The sequence below is a fragment of the Diceros bicornis genome, chromosome 8, assembly GCF_020826845.1.
Source record: "Diceros bicornis minor isolate mBicDic1 chromosome 8, mDicBic1.mat.cur, whole genome shotgun sequence".
NCBI lineage: Eukaryota > Metazoa > Chordata > Mammalia > Perissodactyla > Rhinocerotidae > Diceros > Diceros bicornis.
In genome coordinates, this window is record NC_080747.1 from 86033277 (window position 1) to 86049704 (window position 16428).

Below are 16428 nucleotides of genomic sequence, written 5' to 3' on the forward strand. Positions count from 1 at the left end.
GTTACAATCTATCCAAAGATCTAGTAACATGAGCTTGTTTCAGAGGTCAGCCACCCTGCTTTCTTGACGGTTTCCTGCAGAGCCTGTGTCCCAAAAGTTTTGTTACTGTTTTTGAGAATGAGGCAAAGCCCTGCAGAGAAGGTGGCTCTTGGCATGTGTCATGGTCTAATGTGGTCTGGGGGCAAATGAGGTAGGGGTCCTTTGGTAAATAGTCACAAAGCATTGAGAAAGGTTAGAAAGTCATGTTGCTTGGAACTCCCTGAGGACCTAGTATCCACCTGGTCTGGTCCACAGTGGCCTCAGGGGGGTTAGATGACCTCAAGTGGAACAGAAAGCCCTCGGGACAGACCCCCCCAACCCCCCACGTGCAGTTTGGTCTAAATAGAGATTTTACCTTAATGAGGAGAAGAGATTATGAAGTGTCTTGGTCAGTACCTTGCAGGGGCTGGTTGATTTGTACAGGAAGCAGCTTTCCTCCTTGTAGTGGGAGGACAGGAGTAATACAGATCCACAGCTCTTGGGGCTGACCTCCCCTTGGCGGTGGTCTCGCATCCTCAGCTGCTTGAGCAGAGCTGGGGCCAGGCGCCCTGCTGGGTGCCTGGGAGGCTCTGCTGGCCAACACCTGGCCTGGCTTTGAAATAGGGGGACCAACCCTCCCCGTTTTAGCACCCAAAGTCTTGCATCCTAGGGACAGCAGGAGGATTGGGCAGCCATGAGCTTCTAAGAACTATTTCTGAGGCTTCTTGAAGCCTTTCCTGTTGTCTTGATGCCATCCTGTGTTATCTGCCAGAACGTCTGTGTCCCTACAGGGCACTTACCACAGCCTGGGAGGAGGTCCTCACCTTCCTTCCTTCTCTGCCCTACAGACAGTCACCTCCTTAAGTTAGACAGTGGGTCTTTCATGTTTCTATTCCAGTAATAAGTTGCAAGCAGGTGTTCCTTAAATCTTTACTAAAGGTTTAAATGGGCAAAGTGGTTACAGGTGTGGGTGTTCCCAAAAACACTTGTTTTGCTTTTATAGCTGATTATTTTAGGGGGAAACATTTAATTCTTTCTTTCTAATTACTTTTTCATTTATCCTTGCAGCCTCCACATAATGGGCTCAAAACATCGGGTCCAGTGGTTAAAAGCTGTTCACAGGGGTGACTGGACCCCACTAAGCATTCTTTCGTCTGTAGTGAATATTTCACCAAAAACAGCTCTAGGAAAGGCTGGAGGATCAGTACTATGTGCTCAAGCCATGGCCACGCCCTCCATCTTCCACCTGACCGAGAAGTGGGGGCTGAAGGCCACGGCCGCCCCAGGAGAAAGGACACTAGGAAGGCCACCGGGGGCCTGAGGAACATGCGCGTGAAGCAGATGGGAAAGGAGTTTCAGGTTTATTGTGGTCCTTGAGGGAAAAGCTGAGGGCCCGCAAGTGGAAGTAACCTGCTCTGCAGGGTGAACACGCACCCAGTGCCACCCAGGAAGCTGCAGGTCAGGATTGGGCGCAGTCTCTGGAAGGAACTCCAGGAGACAGTGTGGCCTCCACAGCATTAGGCAGCCAAGGAGATGCAAACACGTCTGCTGTAGATGCTGGTGATGAGACCCCCTCTTCCCAGCCAGGGCCTGCTGGGTAAGAGTGGCATTTCCGTGGATGACTTTATCCCTCAGGATCGGGGCGTGCAGATTTATTGGCTGGCTTCCTTCTTACAGTTTCTTCTCAGAGCACACTCAAGAGAGGCCATCTGTCCCTTGAGAGGCTGTTGACCAAAAGAGGCTGAAGAGAGATGTGGAGCCCAGCTGCAGCGGGACCAGCCTGGGGCCTGATGAGAGCTTGGCCCAGAACCCCCAAGTTCATCATTCACAATGATGCCTCAGAAACCCTCCCAGAGCCCCTCACCCTCCGACGGATGTCACCCTGAAGCCAGCTGCAGAAGCTGTGCGGGGCGAGCACAGCAACACCGGCCCCACGTCCCTCAGTTGAGTCATCCTGTCAGCACTGGGGGCCCAAGATCTCCTCGACTGCTGCACTCCTACTGCTTCTGCTCCCGGGGGAACAGGAGCACGGGTGCCGCCTGCGGGAGCAGGTGGAGAAGAACGGCGAGCTGAAGAGGGGCAGCTGCCGACAGCCAGGTGCACACGCTGCAGGAGGAGCTGGACGAGCTGAAGGGAGGGGGCTCCCTGCCTTAGCAGCCTGCTGCCCCCCGCCGAGGTCAGTGCCAGTGTTCGGGGCTCCCCCACTGCCTGCTCATCATGAGGGGTTTCCTGCTCCGCAGCAGACGGCCCCTGAGCACTTCTGTGTGCAGCATGCCTGCTGCTGTTTTGGGAGAAGGCTCTGCTGGTAGCTGCCCCTTGTAGACAGGGAGCCCAGGCTGCAGAGCTCACCCCGCTCGCTCTAGGGCGCTCGAGAGGCAGCGGTAGTTGTCAGGGTTTAGCAGGTGGGGAAGGAGGCATTGCAGGTCTGCTGGGAAAGCCAGACCTACGCAATGAATGGTTCCTGGATGGTTGGTTTTCCACTTGAACAGGAGAAAATCAGCTTCTGTTGCATCCCTCACACAAATGTAAATTCCAATGAGTTAGGATCTAAATGTGAAATAAAATCGACATAGTAACTATTAGAATAGTTACAGGAGACTCTTAAAGTCATGGGGGGGTTCTTTCCCTTCATGTTTTAATGAATATCCTTGAACTGAAGTCATTTTGAACATTTTAATAATTTCTTTAAAATTTGAAACATCTTTTTGAGTAGAATACATTCTCTTTTGTAAAAATTAAAACACTCCAGAAATATACAAGCTAACAAGTGGTAAAAACTCCTATTTCTCACATACCTCCCAACTTTTATTCCTTGTTGGTAGTAAAATTTGGTGTGTAATCTCCTAGACTATTTCCTGTGCTTTACATACATATTTCTCTACCTGTACAAATAGGTTGGAATATTGTTGGTGTGTTTATTGGCTACATTTCTGATTTTCCTGCTCTTTTACAGTTTAGTCCTTGTAAACATTGGTTTCTCGATATTCCTTATGTATTGAGGGTACCATCTTTTGCCTGTTATACACCCATGGAGAACATTTCCCTACCACATTGTTCATTTAATCTGGATCAGTGCTTGTCTTCCCAGATGTCAGTAACACTTCAGGAGGGAAACGGCTCTATATGACAGGCTGTTCAGGACCTCCCGGACCCCCAGGGCAACAACCATTAAGAAAACACAAAGCAAGAAACAAAACCCATCCTGCGTGTTTCCAGATGCATCCCGGGGGAAGGACAGCTCCAGTTGAGGACCGCTGATGTCCTGGTCAGAGTTATCCCCTATGTTCCCCTATCACGTTAAAGCTGTTTCTGTAGTTTCTTGTACCTGATGGTACAGTTTGGTGCCTTTGTCTGTTCCTCTTGGTCAGATTGCGCAAGGTTTCTCACTGGTACAGATCTTTCCAGACAGTCAGCCCTTGACTCCATTGCTCAGGTCTACATTGTTGTTCTTGTCTTGTGAATCCTCACTTCATTCTGCTGATGTTGGTTTTATTGTGGTGTTGTTCTGGCTCCTGGAGGGAAGTGCTCAGCTTCTTCGTGTAGAGTTGATATTCCCTGATACCTGCAGTGGAGGCTGTGTCCCTTCTCTTCCTTTGTCCCCACGCCATAGATTTGTCTCATGCTCCTCTCATTGCTATTCATTTCTAAAGAGGTTGTCCTGTCTGTCTGGATTCCCTCTTTAACCTGAGAGATTTAGAAGGGTTTGGATAGATTTTCAAGTGGATAGGTTGGGGGAGGGGAGCCAATATTTTGTGATTATTTTTTACTTTTATTGCTTTAAAGTCCGGTAATATGGTCACATAGATTTCTGCTTTTTGGACTCTTTAGAGATTTCACTGTGGCTTAGCACACAGTCCATTGTGGTGACTGTTTCATTGTGGTTTGAGAAGAATGTTTCCTCTCCACTAGTTGCTTATGTTGTTGTCCCTTGGGCTGAGTCTAGATCTAGCTTTTTTGTGTTCATCATCAGATCTGTTTCCTAACTTACTGTATCACTTGACTTGTGGATTTCTAAGAGAGGTAAGGTAGGTTTCCCTGTGATTCTTGAGGTGCCTGTGTCTTCTTGTTTGTCCAGTTTTGCTTTATGTTTCAAGACCATATTGTTAGGTGTATAAGTGTTCCTGACAGTTATCAACACAGAGAACCCCTTTTTGTCCCATTTAAAGTCTTATTTCTTTATCTCCTTATTTTCAACCATATTATATCCCTTTATTTTATAACCATATTTTAACTCAACTTGAGAGCCTTCATCTTTTTATAGAGCAATTTGATCCATTTACAATTGTGATTATCAATAAATTGGAAGTTGAGTCTACCATTTAATTTAATTTTTAATTTGTTAGGCTTTCTCATGATTTTTCTATTCTTCTAGTGGGTGTCTTTCAGCTTTTAGGAACAACGATTTCTGCCTCTCTTTCTGTAAATGCTTAGAATCGATCAGTTCCTGTGTTCTACACTCCCAACACATCACCTTCCACTCCCCAGCTCGAGACTGTCTGATCTTACTTAGTTCTATGTTCTTATTTTCCCCATCAAGCAACAATGGTTATATGCAAGTAGACGTTTTATTGGTTACTTTGTTCACTACTATTTATTGTTGCCAAATTTTTCCTCCTTTTTGGAAATATTTGATGCTACTTTGGAACTCATATGACAGTAAAATTTTGAAAGGAATCGAGTCTGAAATACTTCTTAGGTGCTGACACTGGGGAGCCAGCACCTATCCTCTTAAAGTTGCATCAGTGTGTCTGCAGAGTCAGGATGAGGTCAGAGATGTTTAAAACCATGGAATTGAATGAGGTCTCCTGGAGACACTGCAGCTGTAGAAGGGACGAGGGCCCAGCCTAGGAGCAGGCCGTGTTTACAGAGGTGCAGCTGAAGAGGGTCCAGGAAAGGAGACTGAAAGGTTGGAGCATGGAGTCGCAGGAGCCACGAGGGGAAAAGGGTATTGCAGAAAGGAGGGGTGCTCTGCTGGGTTGGATACAGCTCTGATCAGAATGGAGAGAAGATGGCTGAACTTGGCCACATGGGATCACTGGTGACCTCAGTCTCCTTGAGAGGGTGGGAATGAAGCTGGGTCTAGAGTGGGTGAAGGGGGTCCATGGGAGGGCAGTAGGGATGAGACACTTTACTTAAGAGGTTTAGCCATGAAGGGGAGTCAGGAAAGTGGACAATAGCCAAAAAGGAGCATGCGTCCAAGGGAGAGTTTTGTTTGTAAGGTGGAGATGAGCTAACAGTTGCTGCAGGTAGGACCGGATGGAGAGGAGGAGCCTGAGGGTCAGGGAGGAGCATGCTGGGCCCTGAGGAGGTGCAGGGCTGGGCTTCACCGCCAGGGGAGGTGCAGAGAGCAAGAGGACAGATGTGCTGGTGGAAAGGGCACCCTGTGCCCCTCTTCCTGTGTTCCTGGAGTGTGATGTGGGCAGTGGCTGGGAGTGGAGGGGCGATACAGGAGGTGTTAGGTGAGCGGCAGGGGGAGGAGGGGGAGAGGGAGAGGGCGCTCTGGCTTGGTTTCCATGGCCCACCAGGAGCTCCCCACTGGGGTCCCCGGTCACCAGCTGCTGTCTCTCTTTGATGTCTTCCTCAAAATGTCAGCTCTCTTGATGGTTCTCAGGGCTATTATGAATTTATTCAACAATCAAGGAATCTTTGGGTCATTTTTTAGGGATTTTATGTCAAGGGGGCTCTACATGTGTTTATTCAGTCTATCATCTTTACCCAATACCTTTGTTTTTGGACCGATTCTGTACAACAGAACAGCCGGGCCGGTGGCCTGCAAGTTCCAGGGTTTGAGAGGTTTGCCCTCCAGAAAGCCGGTGATGATTGGGCTTCTCACAGGACGTGGTACACTGTCCCTGAGCCCGCTCTAACTGTGAGTGTCACAACGTTGTAAATCTTCTGGCAGTTCTGTCAGGGCCCATCGTTGGCATTTCTGTGACCAGCGAGGGCGAACATTTTTCCGTGTTCATTATCTGTCATTTCCCTGACTGTGCTGTCCCCTGCCTTGCTCACTGAGCTCTGAACCTTCCTGGTGGAACCAGGACGTTCACTCTCTATCCAGTGTGATTGCACATTCCCTCAGTGTACCCCTTGAGTACTTGCTTCAAAAATATGTTTTCTTCACATTCTTTGATTCTTTGTACATATAATCTAGATTTAACCTGGAGCTTTAAAAATGTTTTATTGTGGAAAACCTTTAACATACACAAATTAAACCGAAAAGTGTGATAGCCCCCCATGTCCCTATTATCCAGCTTCAACACATTAATATTCTGATATTCTTGTTTCCTCCATATTTCTACCCACTCCCTACCTTCCATTGATTAATTTTTAATTAATAGATTGTTTTTAGGAAAGTTTTAGATGGACAGAGAAATTCAGCAGACAGTGCAAAGCGTTTCTCCCTCCTCCCCTACAGTTTCCCCTACTGTTAACATCTTGCATGACCACCTGTGTTAGTGCAGTTCATTCCTTACAAGTGAGGAGCTGATGCTGCTACAGTGTTCGTAACCAAGTCAGTGGTTTACATTAGGGTTCACTGTCTCACTGTCACGTACTTGGATTTTGACAAATGCATAATCTCATGTATCCACCATGACAGAGCCTACAGAAGAATTGGATTGCCCTAAATTCCCTGTGCTCTGCCTCTTCATCCCTTGCCTTCCAACTCCTGGCAACACTGATCTTTATACTGTTTCTATGGTTTTGCCTTGTCTAGAATGTCTTGTGATTGGAATATATGAAAACTATGGAACAGAGTATATAATCTTCTCCATTTGGGTTCTTTCACTTAACAATATGTATTTAAAAGTCCACTATGTCTTTTTGTGCCTTGATAGCTAATTTCTTTTTTTTTCTTTTTGTATATTGAGTTAAAATATACATAACAAAAAGCGTGACATCTTAACCATTTTTAAGTGTATACTTCAGTGAGGTTAAATACATTTACACTGTTGCACAGTCATCGCCACCATTCATCCCCATTACTCTTATAAGTCTGAAACTCTATACCTATTAAAGAGTAAGTCTCCCTTCTCCCCTCCCCCAGCCCTTGGCAGCCACCATTCCACTTTCCATCTCTGTGATTTTGACTAATCTCAGGTCCTCGTGTTAGTGGAATCATACCGTATTTTTCTTTTTGTGACTGGCTTATTTCTGTTAGCATAATGTCCCCAAGGTTAATACACATGTAGCATATTGCAGAATTTGCTTCCTTTGTAATGCTGAATAATATTCTGTTGTATGGATATACTACAATTTGTGTATCCATTCATGTGTCAGTGGACACTGGGGTTGTTTCCACGTTTTAGCTATTGTGAATAATACTGCTATAAACATGGGTGTACAAATCTCTCTTCAAGGCTCTGCTTTCAGATCTTTTGGGTGTATATCCAGAAGTGGAATTGCTGGATCATGTGATAATTCTATGTTCAATTTTTTGAGGAACATTCATACTGTTTTCCATAGCGGCTGCACCATTTTACATTCCTATCAACAGTGTACACGGATTCCCATTTCACCGCATCCTGACCAACACATGTTGTTTTCTGTCTTTCCTGTAGCACTCATCTTAGTGGGTGTGAGGTGGTGTCTCATTGTGGTTTTGATTTGCATTTCCCTAATGATTAGTGGTGTTGAGCGTCTTTTCATGTGCTTATATGCCATTCATAAGTCTTTGGAGAACTGTCTCTTCAAGTCCTTTGCCCATATTTGAATTGGCTTGTTTTTTAGTTGTTCAGTTTTAAGACATCTCTGTATATTCCGGATACCAGTCTCTTGTCAGAAATATGATTTGCAAATATTTTCTCCCACTCTGTGGGTTGCCTTTTTACTCTATGCACAGTGCCTCTTGATGTACCAACTTATAAAATTTTCGTGGAGTCCAATTTGTCCGTTGTTTTTCTTTCGTTACCTGTGCCTTTGGTGTCATATCCAAGAAATCATTGGCAAGTCCGGTGTCATAAAGATTTTGTCCTGTTTTCTTCTAAGAGTTTTCTTATTTTAGGTCTTACATTTATACCCTTGAGTTAATTTTTGTATATGGTGTTGGATGAGGGTCCAAGTTCATTCTTTTGCATGCAGATATCCAGTTTTCCCAGTACCATTTGTTGACAAGAAACCTTTCTCCATTGCACTATCTTGGCACCCTTGTCAAAAATCACTTGACCATATATGTGAGGGTTTGTTTCTGGGCTAGCTATTCTATGCCATTGGTCTCTATGTCTGCCTTTATGCCAATACCATACTGTTGATTACTGTGGCTTTGTAGTAAGTTTTGAAATCAGGAAGTGTGAGTCCTCCAGTTTTGTTCTTCTTTTTCAGGATTGTTTTGGCTATTCTGAGTCCCTTGAGATTCCATGTGAATTTTAGGACGGGTTTTTCTATTTCTGCAAAAAACATCATTAGGATTTGCATAGGGATTACATTGAATCGGTAGACTGCTTTGGGTAATATTGACACTTTAACAATACTAAACCTTCCAATCCATGAATATGGGATATCTGTCCATTTATGTATGTCTTCTTTAATTTCTTTCTGAAGTGTTTCGTAGTTTTTATGGTGCAAGCCTTTCACCTCCTTGGTTAAGTTAATTCCTAAGCATGTTATTCTTTCTGATATAAATGAATTGTTTTTGTAATTTCCTTTTCAGAGAGCTCCCGGTTCATGTGTAGAAATGCAACTAATTTTTGTGTATTGACTTTGTATCCTGCTACTTTCCTGAATTCTCTGTTAGATCAAACGGCTTTTTGTGGAGTCTTTCCGATTTTCTACATATGAGATGATATCATCGTCAAACAGAGATCGTTTTATTTCTTTCTTTCCAATTTGGATGACTTTTATTTATTTATTTTTATTGCCTCATGGTTCTGGCTTGAACTTCAGTACTGTGTTGAATAGAAGTGGTGAAAGTGGGCATCCTTGCCTTGTTCCTGATCTTAGCGCTTTCAGGAAAAGCTTTCAGTCTTCCATCACTGAGTTTTGTGTTTGCTGTGTGTTTTTCCTCCTATTCCTTGTTTCTCGAGTGTTTTATCCTGAAAGGCTGTTGAATTTTGTCAACTGGTTTTTGTGCATCAATCGTGATGGTCATGTTTTTTCCCCTTCATTTTCTTGATGTTGCATATTACATTGATCGATTTTTGTGTGTTAATCTACCCTTGTATATCAGGAATAAATTTCACTTGGTGGTAGTGTATAATTCTTTTAATACGCTGTTGAAATCAATTTGTTAGTATTTTGTTGAGGATTTTTGTATCTATGTTCATCAGGGGTAATGGTCTGTAATTTTATTTTCTTTTAGTGTCCTTGTCTAGTGTTGGTATCAGGGTAATTCTGGCGTCGTAAAATGAGTTTGGAAGTGTTCTCTCTTTTTCAATATTTGACAGAGTGTAAGAAGGCTTCTTTTTAAAACTTCTTTATATGTATGGTAGAATTCACCACTGCAGTCATATGGTCCTGGGTTTTAATTTGTTGAGAGATTATTTTTTTTATTTCTTGAAATATTAGTGACATATAACACATGTAACTTTTAGGTGTTCAAGATGATGATTTCTGAAAGAATTACCACAATACAGTGAGTTAGCACCTCCATTCCCTCACATAATTAACTTGTTTTTTCTAGCGATCACTTTTAAGATCTACTCTCTTAACAACTTTCAAGTCTATAATATATTATTGTTAATTATGGTCACCATGTTGTACATTAGATCCCCAAAGCTTATTCATTTTACAGCTAGAAATTTGTGCACTTTGACTTACCTCTCCCAGTTTCCCCCACGCCCAAGGTCCTGGCAAACACCATTCTAGCCTCTATTCCTTTGAGTTGGGCTTTTTTAGATTTCACATATGGGTGAGAATATATAGTATTTGTCTTTGTCTGTCTGACTTATATCACTTAGCGTAATGCCTCAAGTTCCATCTGTGTTGTTACAAAATGCAGGATTTCATTCTCTTGCATGGCTAAATAATATTCCATTATATATTTCATGTATATATACATATGTCTGACATTTTCTTTATCTATTTATCCATTGATGGACACATGGATTGTGTCCACGTCCTCAGTTTGTGATTAATGCTGAAATGAACATAGGGGTGCAGATATCTCTTCAGAATAGTGACTTCATTTCCTTTGCATATACAAGCAGAAGGGGAATTGCTCATTTATATAGTATTTCTATTTTTATTTTTTGAGAAAATTCCAAATTTTTTCCATAGTGACTGTAGGAATTTACATTCATACCAACAGTGCACAGTGTTCTCTTTTCTACACAGCCTCGTCAACACTTGTTGTCTGTTGTCTCTTTGAAAATAACCATTCTAGCAGATGTGAGGTGATATCTCATTGTAGTTTTGATTTTACTTCCCTGATGATGAGTGATTACGAGCATCTTCTCATGTACCTGTTAACCATTTTTATGTCTTCTTTGGAAAAGTATCTATTCAGGTCCTTTGACCATTTTCATATTGTTTTGTTGGTTTCTTTGCTGTTGAGTTGTAAGAGTTTCTTATATACTGTGGATATTAACCCCTTAATTTGCCAATTATTTTATTTGCTGTGCAGAAGATTTTTAGATTGATGTCATCCCACTTGTTCAGTTTTACATTTGTTGTTTACACTTTTGATGTTATATCCAAGAAAATCATTGTCAAGATGAGTTTCTTGGGGCTGTTTTCTCTATATTTTCTTCTAGTTGTTTTATATTTACTGTCTTGCATTTAAGTCTTTAATTCAATTTGGGATTACTTTTATTTATTTATTTTTTTAATTAATTAATTATTTATTTATTCATTTTTCCCCCAAAGCCCCAGTAGATAGTTGTGTCATAGCTGCACAGAGAAATCCTTCTAGTTTCTGTATGTGGGACACAGCCTCAGCATGGCCAGAGAAGTGGTGCGTCAGTGCGGGCCCGGGATCCGAACCCGGGACGCCAGCAGCGGAGCTCATGCACTTAACTGCTAAGCCACGGGGCCGGCCCTGGGATTACTTTTAGAGTGTTGTAAAATAGGGGTCCAATTTCAGTTTTCTGCATGTGGTTATCCAGTTTTCCCAACACCATTTATTGTAGAAACTATCTGTTCCCCATGGAGTCTTCTTAGCTGACTCATCAACTTTTAGCAAAGTGTATGTGTGTGGTTTTATTTCTGGGCCTTTGATTCTGTTCTAATGGTCTATGTGTCTCTTTTTACACCTGTATCATTACCGTTTTTATTACTATAGAGTTGTAATAAAATTTGAAATCAGGAATGTGATGCCTTCAGCTTTTTCTTTCTCAGGGTTGTTTTGGTTATTGGAGGTCTTTTGTGGATCCATATGAATATTAGGATTGTTTGTCCCATTTCTGTGAAAAATGTCATGGGAATTTTACTAGGAATTGCATTGAATCTTGAGATAGCATTGGGTAGCATGGACATTTTAACAATATTAATTCTTCTGATCCATGAACATGAGATATCTTTTCATTTCTCTGTGTCTTTGATTTCTTTCATCAATGTCTTATAGTTGTCAGTGTCTAGATCTTTCACCTTCTTGGTTAAATTTATTTATGAGTATTTTACTGTTTTTGATGCTATTGTAAATAGGATTTTTTTCTTTATATCTTTTTTAGATAGTTCATCGTGAGTGTACAGAAAGGCAACAGATTTCTACATGTTGATTTTGTCTCCTGCAGCTTGAGTGAATTCGTTTATTAGTCCTAAAATTTTGGGGGGGAGTCCTTACATATTTCTCTATATAAAATCATATCATCTGCAAACAGAGACCACTTTGATTCTTCATTTCCAATTTAGATGTATTTTATTTCTTTTCGTTGCCAAATGTCTCTGGGTGAGACTTGCAGCAGTATGTTGAAGAGTGGTGTTGAGACTGGACACCCTTGTCTTGTTCTTTGTCTTAGCAAGAAAGCTTTCAAACTTTCACTGTTCAATATGATGTTAGCTGTGGGTTTTGTCATGTAAACCTTTTATTATGTTCAGGTATGTTCTTTCTGTAACACTTTATTAAGAATTTTTATCATGAATGGCTGTTGAATTTTGTCAAACTGTTTTTTCTGCATCGATTGAGATTATTTTGTGATTTTTATCTTTCATTCTATTAATGTGGTGTATCACATTCATTGATTTGCATCATGTTGAACTTGATCATGTTGTTTGATCCTTTTTTTGAGTTCAGATAGTTTTGTTATAATGTGTCTTGGAGAAGAAAGTTTTAGTTTGAAATTTTAGGTTGACAGATTGGCTTCAGGACCTTGGATGTATAAATCTCTCTCCAGATTTGGGAAGGTGTCAGCTGCTATTTTGTTTAAGTAAACACTCTTTTCCTTTATCCCTGTCTTCTCCTCTGGTACTTTAATAATGCTTATCTATTTCTTTTCATGGTATCCCATAATTCACACTGCCTTTCCCCGTTCCCATCCATTCCCATTTTTCTTTTTGCTTCTTTGACTGGATGATTACAAATGACACATCTCCTTGTTCACTAATTATTTCTTGTTATAGTTGAATCTGATCTAGAAGCTCTCTATTGAATTCTTCAGTTCAGACATTGTGTTCTTCAACTCTAGGATTTCTGTTTGTTTTTCTTTAATGATTTCTGTTTCCATAGTGAATTTCTCACTTGTTCGTGCACTGTTTCCTTATTTCATTTAGTAGTCTATCTATGTTTCCTTAGAGTTTTATGAATTTCTCAAAGAGGGTTGTTTGAAGTCTTTGTCACATAGTTCCTATATCTCCATTGCTTGGTCAGTCATTGGAGTTTTATTCTTTTTCTTTGGGGGTGTGATGGGTTTTTGATTATTCATGATCCTTGTGGCCTTCCATTGGTGTTTGCAAATTTGAGGAAGTAGGCACCTCTTCCACTCTTTACAGACTGGCTTTAGCAAACCAAAGCCTTCTCAGTCATCCCATCTAGGGGTCCTGTGTAGGCCATCTGGTAGTGTCCAGGTGCAGGCTTGCTGCTGGAGTCCTTGGGCAGCCTGGTACTGGGGTGAGTGGAAAGCTTAGGTCTATGGTATTGTGTCTGGCCCTGGGCACAGCTGGGACCCTGAGTTCATGAGTAGCCCCACTGGAGCCTGGTTTGGCAGGTCCTCCTTGAGAGCCTGCAGCCACAGGAGTCATCCAGGTCCATGAGAGTTCGCCAGTGCTGGGATGAGCTGAGAGCCTTGGTTCATGGGAGACTGCAAGGAGCCTGGCACCACGAGAGACAGCTTGTGCTGTGGTAGGCCAGATGTCTGGATTCCTGGGAGCCTGCTGGGATCCTGGGGCCACAGGAGCTGCCTGAGGCTGCAGAAGCCAGCAGGCACTGGGTCAAGATGGAAGCCTGGGTTCATGGGAACCTGCCGGTGCCTGGTGCCATGGGAGCTGCCTGGGGCCGCCTGAGTCAGCAAGCACCTGGGTAAACTGGGGGCCTGATTTTGTGGGAGCCTGCCAGGGGCCTGGTTCCATGAGAGCTGTCTATGGCTCCTGGAACTGGCAGGTGGTGTGGTGAGCCATGGGCCTAAGTTCCCCAGCAGCTCTTGGGGAGCCTGGTGCCATGGAATCTACCTGGGGTTGCTGGAGCCAGCAAGTGCTGGAGTGACTTGGGGTCTTGGGGGTGTGGGAGCCTAATGGGTGCCCTGGTACAAAAGCTGCCTGTGACTGAGTGTTGCCTGTGGCTGCCTGGAGTACGCAGGAACTTGGGTGAGCCAGCGTCTGGATTCACCAGAGCCCACCAGGAGCCTGGTGCCAAGGACACCGCTTGTGGTCACAAGAGCCACCTTGGGCTGTTTAAGATGGCAGCTCCTAGGCTGAGATGGGGCCCTGGGTTCCCAGGAGCCTGGTGGGAGCCTGGTGTCAAGGATGCTGCTTGAGGCCACCAGAGCTGGCATGCTCCAGGGTGAGCCAGGGGCCTGGATTTGCAGAAACTTACAGGGAGCCAGCTAGGTCCACGGGAGTCAGCCTGGCACTGGGGCAGGCTGGCTAAGGTCAGGCAGAGTGGAGAAGTCCCTTCTCGTTGGGAGGTATTTGATTACTGATTCAGTCTGCTTATTTGTTACTGATCTGTTCAAGATTTCTATTTCTTCATGATTCAGCTTTCATAGGTTGTTTCTAGGAATTTATCTATTTTGTCTAGGTTACCCAATTTATGAGTGTACACTAGTTCAGAATAGTCTCTTCTGATCTTTTTCTTTCTGAAGCATCAGTTGTAATGCCTCCTTTTTCATTTCTGATTTAGTTTGAGTCATCTATCTTTGTTTTCCTAGATATTTTATCTAAGGGTTTCTCAATTTTATTTTTTCCAAAACTCTACTTTTACTTTTATTGATCTTCCATACTGTCTTTCAATTTTTTTCCACTCTCCTCTTGGTGACTTCCGTCCTTCTGCTAACTTTGGGTTTCATTTTTTTCTTTTGTTAATGCTGTGTGTTGTAAGTCAGGTTGTTTCTTTGACATCTTTCTTCTCTTATAATGTACGAGTTTATCACTATAAACTGTCCTCTTACTACTACTTTTTCTGCATCCTAGAAGTTTTGGTGTGTTTATTCTTTCTTTCTTTCTTTCTTTCTTTCTTTCTTTCTTTCTTTCTTTCTTTCTTTCTTTCTTTCTTTCTTTCTTTCTTTCTTTCTTTCCTTCCTTCCTTCCTTCCTTCCTTCCTTCCTTCCTTCCTTCCTTCCTTCCTTCCTTCCTTCCTTCCTTCCTTCCTTCCTTCCTTCCTTCCTTCCTTCCTTTCTTTCTTCTGAGGAAGATTGGCCCTGTGCTCACATCTGCCAATCCTCTTTTATTTTATTTTTTTTTTGCTGAGGAAGACTGGCCCTGGGCTAACATCCGTGCCCATCTTCCTCCACTTTATATGGGACGCTGCCACAGCATAGCTTGCCAAGCGGTGCGTTGGTGCACACCCGGGATCTGAGCCGGCGAACCACGGGCCGCCACAGTGGAGCACACACACTTAACCACTTGCGCCACCGGACCGGCCCCTATTGTTTCTTTTTGTATGTTTTGAGCTGTTTTCTAATTTCCCTTTTGATTTCTTCTTTGATCTACCTTTTTTTTGTGTGAGGAAGATCAGCCCTGAGCTAACATCCATGCCAATCCTCCTGTTTTTGCTGAGGAAGACCGGCCCAGAGCTATCATCCTTGCCCATCTTCCTCCACTTTATGTGAGATGCCACTACAACATGGCCTGACAAGCATGCATCGGTGCGTGCCCAGGATCCGAACCCGGGCCACCACCAGCGAAGCACATGCACTTAACCGCTACAGCACCTGTCAGCCCCCGATCTACTTTTAAGTTTAAGAGTTTTTGTTGAACTTCCACGTATTACGAATGTTCCAGTTTTCCTTCTGTTATTGACTTCTGGTTTCATGCCACTGTGTTTAGAAAAGTTACCTGGTATTATTTCAGTCTTCTTAATCTTGTTAAGACTTGTTTTGTGACCTAACACGTGATCTGTTCTGGAAAATAGTCTGTGTGCCCATGAGAAGAGTGTGCATTTTGTTGCTGTCCAGTAAAATGTTCTGTGTGTATCTGATAGCTCCATTTAGTATTTAATGTTTTCATGTCTGCTATTTCCTGTTTTCTGTCTGGATATTCTATCCATTGTTAAAAGTGGGTCTTTGATGTCTCCTACTATTTGCAACTTATATAAGTGAGAAGGCTCTTATTTTGAGAATATATAAAGATCTCTTAGAACTCAATTATAAAAGACAAGTCAATGAAACGGGGTAAGCAACTGGAATAGGAAATACATAGATGGCCAATAAGCACAAGATAGTTGCTCAGTATCATTAATTATTAGGAAAATGCAAATTCAAAGCACAATGTGATACTATTTCATGCTCAAAATGAAGGCTATATTCAACATAATGGAAAATAACAAGTGTTGGTAAAGATGTGGAGAAAGAGAAACCCACATACATTACTGGTGGGAAAGTAAAATGATGCAGCCACTGCAGAAAACAACTTGGCATTTTCTAAAATCTTAAACCTAGAATTACCATTGACCTGGAGAGGCCCATGGTAGATATGTCCAAAAGAGCAAACTTGCCCATAGACATTCAAAGCAACAGTGTTCACAATGGTCCAAAAGTGAAACAAATCCAAATTTCTATCCAGTTATCACTGCATAAACCAAATGTGGCCTATTCATAATATAGGATATTATAAGCCATAAAAAGGAATTAAGTACTGCTACATACTAGGCCATGGGTGAACCTTGAAACATGTGTGCTCACTGAAGCCATCCACAAAGGCAATAGATAACATGATGCCATTTGAATGAACTGTCCAGAATAGGGAAATCCATAGGGGGAGAAAACAGATGAGTTGTTTCCATGGGTTTGGGTTAGCAGAAAATAGAGTGTGAATGAGTATGGGTTTGTTTGGGGGTGTTGAAAATGTTCTGGAATTAAATAGTGGTGATAGCCACATGACATAATC

General features: G+C 42.6%; 1 protein-coding gene across 9 annotated transcripts in view; it reads left to right on the plus strand.

The window, feature by feature from the left end:
• The first annotated feature begins 1944 nt into the window (after nucleotides 1-1944).
• The window catches only part of LOC131409835 (ral-GDS-related protein-like), a 272278-nt gene continuing 257794 nt past the window's right edge, over nucleotides 1945-16428 (plus strand). For 8 of the 9 annotated variants that reach the window (XR_009221034.1, XR_009221035.1, XR_009221030.1 and 5 more), the window contains exon 1: nucleotides 5476-5887. The gene's annotated coding sequence lies outside the window, so the exon portion shown is untranslated. Of the gene's footprint in view, nucleotides 2195-5475; nucleotides 5888-16428 lie in introns of those variants that run through there. The other variant, XR_009221031.1, reaches the window with a different exon arrangement.